At 46.6% G+C, this 8,772-nt stretch overlaps 1 pseudogene; it reads left to right on the top strand.

Moving 5' to 3' along the window:
* The first annotated feature begins 781 nt into the window (after positions 1-781).
* On the top strand, positions 782-2,079 carry LOC102145782 (keratin, type I cytoskeletal 19 pseudogene; annotated as a pseudogene).
* Positions 2,080-8,772: the final 6,693 nt, after the last annotated feature.

Below are 8,772 nucleotides of genomic sequence, written 5' to 3'. Positions count from 1 at the left end.
TAAAAATACAAAAAACTAGCCGGGCGAGGTGGCGGGTGCCTGTAGTCCCAGTTATTTGAGAGGCTGAGGCAGGAGAATGGCGTAAACCTGGGAGGCAGAGCTTGTAGTGAGCTGAGATCTGGCCACTGCGCTCCAGCCTGGGTGACAGAGCGAGACTCCGTCTCAAAAAAAAAAAAAAAAAAAAAACCACCAAAAAACAGAGTCTCGCTTTGTCGCCAGGCTGGAGTGCAGTGGCAAGTGATGTCGGCTCCTACAACCTCTGCCTCCTGGGTTCAAGCCCTTCTCCTGCCTCAGCCTCCCGATTAGCTGGGATAGCTGGGACTACAGGCGCGCGCCACCACTCCTAGCTAATTTTTGTATTTTTAGTAGAGATAGAGTTTCACCATGTTGGTCAGGATGCTCTGGATCTCTTGACCTCGTGATCCGCCCGCCTCGGCCTCCCAAAGTGCTTGGATTACAGGCGTGAGCCACAGTGCCGGTCCAGTTCTGTGATCTTAATAAGCCATTTAACCTCAGCCTCAGATAGTCATCTGTTGAGCGGTCATTTCCCTCATCAAGTGCTTGTACGACAGTGACAAACATATAATCTGATATTTATGTAAAGTAGCCATTTAAAAAAAAATTTTTATGGCTCCTCCCGCGAATCTCAGCCTCTGGCACCAGGGCCGCTCCGTCCGTGCTCCGCCTCGCCACGACTTCCTACTGCTACAGCCAGTCGTCCGCAAAGTCGTCCTTCGGGGGCCTGGGCGGCGGCTCCGTGAGTTTGGGGCCAGGGGTCGCCTTTTGCGCGCCCAGCATGCACTGGGGCCGGCGGCCGCGGCGCTTCCGTGTCCTCCGCCCGCTTGGTGTCTGTTCTCGTCCTCCTTGGGGGGCTACAGCGTCGTCCTGGCCGCGTCCGACCGGCTGCTGGAGGGCAACGAGAAGCTCACTATGCAGAACCTCAACGACCGCCTGGCCTCCTACCTGGACAAGGTGCGCGCCCTGGAGGCTGCCAACTGCGAGCTGGAGGTGAAGATCCGCGACTGGTACCAGAAGCAGGGTCCCGGGCCCTCCCGTGACTACAGCCACTACTACAAGACCATCCAGGACCTGCAGGACAAGCTTCTTGGTGCCACCATTGAGAACTCCAGGATTGTCCTGGAGATCGACAACGCCCATCTAGCTGCAGATAACTTCCGAACCAAGACTGACACGGAGCAGGCTCTGCGCATGACCGTGGAGGCCGACATCAACGGCCTGCACAGGGTGCTGGACGAGCTGACCCTGGCCAGTACCGACCTGGAGATGCAGATTGAAGGCCTGAAGGAAGAGCTGGCCTACCTGAAGAAGAACCATGAAGAGGAAATCAGTGGGCTGAGGGGCCAAGTGGGAGGCCAGGTCAGTGTGGAGGTGGATTCTGCTTGGGGCACCGATCTCGCCAGGATCTTGAGTGGCATGCGAAGCCAATACAAGGTCATGGCGGAGCAGAACTGGAAGGATGCTGAAGCCTGGTTCACCAGCCGGACTGAAGAATTGAACCGAGAGGTCGCTGGCCACACGGATCAGCTCCAGATGAGCCTGTCCAAGGTGACTGACCTGCAGCGCACCCTCCAGGGTCTTGAGCTGCAGTCACAGCTGAGCATGAAAGCCACCTTGGAAGGCACACTGGCAGAAACGGAGGCGCGCGTTGGAGCCCAGCTGGCGCAGATCCAGTCGCTGATCAACGGTATTGAAGCCCAGCTGGGCGATGTGCGAGCTGATAGTGAGCGGCAGAATCAGGAGTACCAGCAGTTCACGGACAACAAGTCGCGGCTGCAGCAGGAGATCGCCACCTACCGCAGCCTGCTCGAGGGCCGGGAAGATCACTACAATAATCTTTCTGCCTCCAAGGTCCTCTGAGGCAGCAGGCTAAGGGGCTTCTGCTGTCCTTCGGAGGGTGCCTCCTGGGTGGGAGGATGGGAACAAAGGTACCCTTATCCCCTGCTCTTCCCCTGATCTGCCAATAAATTTTATGGTCCAAGGGAAATATATATATGTATATGTGCATGTGTGTGGTTATGTGTGTGTGTGTGTGTGTATAAAATAAAAACAATACATGCTTGTTGTAAAAATGTAGAAAACACGGCGAACTAATCAGAAATCCATAAATATCTCCCGTGACTTTGCCACCCAGTGAGATCCACGTTGCTTGCACTTTATTGAATCTGCTTCCCATTTGTACTTCTGTTTCTCCATTTCTCCAGGCTAAGAAAGGTGAAAGCAGGGAATCCATCTGCCTTTATCCAACTCAATGATCCTGGTCAGGTGAGGAGGCACTTAACCTCGTGTTGAGTGGATAAGATATAAGCATGGTTTCCTTATTCTCTCTCTCTCTGTTTGTTGTTGTTGTTGTTGTTGTTGTTTTGTTTGTTTGTTTGTTTTTGAGACGGAGTATTGCTCCAGGCAGTGCAGTGGCAGGATCTCTGCTCACTGCAACCTCCGCCTCCTGGGTTCAAGCCATTCTCCCGCCTCAGTCTCCCGAGTAGCTGGGATTACAGGCACATCACCAAGCCTGGCTAGTTTTTGTATTTTTAGTAGAGAGGGGGTTTCACCATGCTGGCTAGGATGGTCTTGAACCCCTGACCTCAGGTGATCTGACCACCTCAGCCTCCCCAAGTGCTGGGATTACAGGTGTGAACCATTGCACCTAGCTATTTCCTTATTATCTTTTTCAAAACTCTTCTTTGTGACTCAGGCTGAATTTATTTCATGCCTTAAATACAGGCCTTCTCAAAACTTGGTACCTCTTGATTTTTTTCAGGGCCTGGCTCCTGTTTACCATTTACTCTCCTAGTTATCTTGTGAGGCTTCTAGGACAGACTTCCCTTGCTCTGGTGCATACTTGTAGAATGATAGAGTGGTGGATGTAGACAGGCCCAGGGAATCTTTTGCTCTCTTCTTTAATTTCCGAGAGGGAAATCCAAGGCATCCAGAGGGAATTAGATCAAAGTTATAGAGAAGGTTCTCTGTGGAGCCTGGACTCACCTTGAAACTCCTGTAGCCCCCAACCCAGAATAGAACATCTAGAACCTGATGATGGAGTCTATCTTGTGATATTCCTGTCCTTGTATAGAGAAGTCAACTAGAGTTTAATTTATATCTCTCCTCCAACTTATGAAGCATTTCTTTGCTGATACAAGGTCTGATTTAGATTTTTTAGGCTTTCCTCCCCACTAACACTACAAAAAAGAGTCCTTAGGGGTCATCCTCATAGCTGTCACATCGGCTTCTGTTGACCTTAAATTTTCCTCTCAGAATACCCTGGGGCACATCATTTGGATTCTTTCAGTCTTATTTTTCTGTTTATAGTATTACATGTTCTGTCATCTGTACACATTTTTGTGAGCATAGTCTTTAACACAGGAATAACCAGGAGAGATCTGAAGAAGCCCAGTCAGCAGCCATGGTATGTAGTAATTCATGTTAGCACCTGAAATTATTGTGTTCATTTTAATAGAATTGATATAGTTTAGGCATAAATCTGTGTTGTTTTGGTGCTCAGCTCTACAAAAAACGTCCCCCTTACAATTATAAGAAATTTTCATGTTATCAGAAATAATCCTCTGAAGTATATTTTCAGTGTGGAAAGGCAGGGAGAGTCCATCTTCCATTCATCCTGAGTCTTCTGTCAATTGCTTCCTATGAAGACGCCAGTCGCTCAGTGATCTTGATTACAGGCTTGATTCTCAAGGCCCGGGAGTGGCTGAGCGCATTAAAACACACGCTTTGGGTGCTAAACAAACCACATAGTAATTCTGGGAGAGTTTTAGAAACATTTCAGCTTTGCAAAGGGCTTCAATCACATAATCTCCCATTTTTGTTTCTTTGTTATACATTTTTTTGTTTCTAATTTAATTTACAAATTAGAACTGTATAGATTTATGGTACACCACATAATGTTTTGAAATATGCATATATTGTGAAATGGCTAAAGCAAGCTAATTAGCATATGCATTACCCCACATACTTATTAATTTGTGTTGAGAATACTTAAAATTCACTCTCAGCAATTTTCAAGTACACAATACTTTATTATTAACTATAGTCCCCCTGTTGTACAACGGCAGCCTCTTCAATAAATGATGTTGGAAAACTGAATAGTACTAGGCCCTTATCTCACACTATATACAAAAGTCAACTCGAAAATAAAGACTTAAATGTAAGATCCGAAACTGTAAGGCTACTAGAAAAAAAATTATGTTTTTAAGAATTTTTGTGCAATTTGTGTGTTATTTTTCAATATGGTACAGTTCCATGTAATACGTGCAGATTGTTAGTACTGTATTCAAGTGTCAGGAAATTTTAATAAAGTAAGGGGATATATATTAAGGGCCACATATCTTCAAACACGTTATGCCCTTCACATTACTTCCTCTCAATCCCAGCAATGACCGAAATTAATTTTCATATGTAATGGGCTGTTTAAAAATAAAAGCTTTACACAAAAAAGAAAACAAATGGGAAGAATATGGCGATGTCTCTTTTAGCAGCAGGTACCAGTTTCCACACCTTGACCATGCAACGTCAACGGAAGCAGCCGCCAACTCGCTAGCCAGGCGCGCCGGTGGGTCTCCGGCTCCCCACTGCACCCCGCGCGCAGCGGGGGCGTTCTAGGAACCGAGGCCAGCCGGGCGCTCCTTCCCTCCCAGTTCACCCAGGACCCTGCGCTCGCGGAGCGGGTCTCCGCGCTGGCACCGCCCCACTGTAGCTTTCCAGCTGAGCTTTTTAGCCTCCGGTCCCCAAGCAGCGAAGTGAGCTTGGGGAAGGGAGCAAGTGGCGGTGGCGGCGGCGGTAGCCTAAGAGGCAGAAGGGAAGAAAGGTGCAAGGCCTGCGAGAGTTCCCCATGGAAGGAATTCCATTTTGTGCCTGCAGACCGTGGGAAGCTGGGGTCTCCCAGGGTGGAACTGAGGCACGCTCTCCTCCCCAAAGCGCAGAGGACAGGCAGCACCAGTTGCAGGAGGCACTGCGGGCCCATTTCCAGCTCTCCACCAGAGTTCAGTTCGGCGGAATTCTTTTTTTTTTTTTTTTTTTTTTTTTTTTAGGCGTTCGAGTTCTTTATTAAACATATGTCTGTCTACAAAGTACAAACATTTGTATTTCTATGTGCTAAGTAGGGAGGGACAGATGCATGGAGTTGTGAGAGAGCCAGACAGTTCCAGAAAATAGGAATCATGCATAAAACCATAGGTTCTGAGAAGACCTGGGGTAACTTCCACAGCCAGGTCTAAGTGGGACCATCTGCGTGTGGCCAGATGCTGGCTATCGGCCAAAGAGGGCTGCCTCCCTCCACCACCCCTTAGGAGAGGAAGCTTCTGCCTCATACCTGCCAATGATAAAGTGGTATTAATAAGGTGTGGAGTGTAAAGGGAAAACTGCGAGTTTCAAGGCCTGGGCTTGATGGACAGGGAGGAAGCGGGGGAAGAGTATGGAGAGGCAAAGGGTCTCCAAGGTGAAAGAGAGAGAGAGGGGTCTGTTTATCTGCAGTGTGTGGAAGCCAGCCTCCGCGAAGGGTCACTGCATCGCACCCAGCTCATTGGGGCTCCCTGAACGGAATCTTAAGCGAGAATCTGGGAAAGGACTTCCCACAACTAGCGAAGATGTGGCCTGTGGTGGTGGATGGATGGCTGGGCCAATGCTCTGGGCTGGATTTGGTTTGTGGCCTTGTTTGGTTTGAGGTTAGGAGCCAGGATTCAAGACAGAGGCCAACAAACACCTAATCCCTGGATCTGTTCATCCACTCCTGGGTATGAACAGGAAGGTGAAGTTTTCCCACACACCTCTCATAATCAACTAGACATGGGGCAAGAGGACTAGTGGTGGGAGCTGAGGACTGGGAGATGGGGAGGAAGGCTGGACTTGGGGCAGCCTCAAGATGGAGCAGGCAGCCTAGACCCTTGGCTAATGCCAGTCTCTGCTAAGTTCAACCCTGGGGGAATTTGTCCCTAATTCCACTTCCAAGAACCCACCATTGGCCCCTCTGGTTGATGATTATGATTCACTAATTTTCTGTTTAAAACCTGCAGCATGTTCCCAACATTGGCACTTCTAAATAATTTTTCCCCCCTGGATCGTTATGAAACCTCCATGACTGACCTACCTCTCAGCCCCTTATTTATAGCGTCCTCAAATACGAAGTGTTTTTAAATCCTCAAAAACATGTCTGGCTCTTTGAACACGTTTGGGGCATCCGCTTTCTGGTATTGGTGTGTTAGACTTCTGTCAAAAATACAATTACAATGCAGTGTAAAAATACTGGTTTTTAGCCTTTTTTCCCCCAAGTAATATACAGCATGAATCACACTAGGAGCAGAGTCTGGAATTTTAACCTTGTTAATTAACATAATTTCCTCATCACGTCTGTGAGTCACGGTCATGTGAAAACCGCTGAGAGTTAGAAATAAGGTACAATGCAACACACCTTTTCTAAACAGAGACCCCAACGTCCTCCTCCCCACCTACTACAATTTCTCTGGGGATTAATGGGTAAGAGTTTAAAACCTTGTAACTATTAGCGATGGGAGCATACTCGTGAAAAAAGTTGCTAATTTGATTTGGTTCGGTGCTTTATCAATTCAGCTAATTTGAAAAATAATATTAAAGATAATGCTGAAATATAACTAATGCCTTTTGCTGCCAGGGAGCAAAATCCAAGTGGGGTGTGGTTAGAGATGAAAATATAGACAATAGAAGATTGTGGGCCAGGGTAAGATATTGAAAGAAAGGACCTGGAGTTCCCAGCTCCCCTCCCTCTCCCTGAAGAGAAGTTCAGCTGAAGGTGTCCCGTTGTCTGCCCATCTTAGTAGGTGACATTTGGGGAGGCCCCCTTCCAGGGGCTGTGAGATTCCACGGCACCTCCTGCCAGGGTTAGCTTCCACCTAACAGTCTTTTCACTGTTCAATGCCCCTTGTTACTTCTCTTGCTAACCATAGGGCTTGGCCCATCTTCTCAGGCTTCCTGGAGCAGAAAAGGCAAGAATGTTCCAGCTTCTCCTGTCCTGTCTCCAAACAACTGTCTCAATCTTTTAATACTTTGAAGATTTCCAATCCCATCATATAAATATAGAAATTGGAACAATTATACATCCAACTGCATCCTTGGGTTTGAATTCTGGCCCTGTCACTTACAGCTGTGAAAGTCTGGACAAGTTATAAAATCATTTCAAGCCTATTTTCTACATTTGTAAAATGGCAATAGTAATAGTGCCTGTTTCCCAAGGTTGTGGTGAGAACTAAGTGAGATATTACATGTAAAGCCCTGCTACATGACGAGCTATCAATAAATATTATTTCTTTTATTTTGTTCTTGGCTTCACTTCCTAAAAGCTGTGTTATTTTGGGGACAGTTCCTTCATCAAATGGAAGAGGGGCAGGTAATAGTAAAATCTATTGTTGATGTTGTTGTGAATATTACATTAATGGGTGAAAAGCATTTAGAACAAGACTGGGCTTATACTAAACGCTAAAGAATGTTAACTAACTTTATTCCATTCATTGATGTTTAGATCTAGACCCTTAATTAATGGTGGACACAGAAGGAACAGAGTCAGTTCTCTTTTCTGTTCTCTAGGTGTTCAGTGATGAAGAAAGGAGCACACAGACTTCCTTCAAGAACTCCCAGACTGCTGTTCTCCTCAGTGTCCACTATCAACTTCCAACCTGCTTTCCAGGCTCCACCGCTAGGTCTTGCTCTGACCTGAGAGAGGGACTAAATGGAGGTAGAGCTAGTGTTTGTTTTGGCCCTTACTTGAGGAATGGAAGACATGCAGGGGATACCTCTTCTGAAGACACAGAATCATCCTAAATGTATGGGATATGGAGTGATCTTGGGCTTTTGGTGTTCTTCAGGGACACTTGTGCTTCCCCCTTCAGGCTGACTGGTCATGGACATCTATTTTCTAGTCTTGATTACTTCAGTTTGAGGCTCTAGCACTTGCTCAATCACATAAGCCCTTGGGAGGATGTATGCTGTTAAGTTGTCTTCAGTCAACATTTCTCAATTCCTGCAGCCAGGATTGACTGAGCATCTGGTATGGAAGGTTGGATATTAGAGGCCAGATATATGGTGAAGAGAGCAGATGTGGTAAGCCCCCTTTACAGACATCAAAGGCATCCTTATAGCCCTTCATTGGCATTTGCTTTGCAGATTATGTAGTGGTGCAGGTACAGTGAACCTAAAGGTGCTAGGTTTTCATGTAGGAGAGAAGGCAGGCCAACCAGATGAGAGCAGTGAAAGAATGGTAACAAAAAGGTCCTTCTTGACATTTTTTTCTAACTGAGTTTTCACAGCTGGCTGCTTAAACACCAGGTGGGCCATGAGAGACAGGTTTCTCTTCTGCCACTTATCTGAAGTTTCCCAATTGCACCAAAGCATACATCATATACACTTTGAGAGGCAAAGCTCAGCATTTTAGTCCAATGGCCTGAGGAAACGGATACCCCGTCACCTGGAAAATGCTGCTTCTTGCTCTTAGGGCTTAATGTCGCTCTCTATAACTGTTTTGAAAATAGCATCACAATTGCGCACTTGGCATCAGGAATGGGGTGGTGATGGGGTTGATGAGAAAGAATGTGTTTCTACTATAAGTTAAAATATTTTAAAAATATTTGGATGTCAGATCTCCTTGGCTGCCAAATTCTTAGTTCAACTTTCTCTTTATTTTCACTAAAACTGAAGGCTTTTCTAAAGACAGAAGGCAGAGTACTTCCTGACATCTAGTACTAGATTTTTGCCTTACTAGCTAATGCTTTAGGGTTA

Source organism: Macaca fascicularis, chromosome 4, assembly GCF_037993035.2.
Source record: "Macaca fascicularis isolate 582-1 chromosome 4, T2T-MFA8v1.1".
In the NCBI taxonomy this organism is placed as follows: Eukaryota; Metazoa; Chordata; class Mammalia; order Primates; family Cercopithecidae; genus Macaca; species Macaca fascicularis.
Note: the sequence above shows the minus strand (reverse complement) of the source record. Positions and strands in the feature narration are given on the sequence as shown.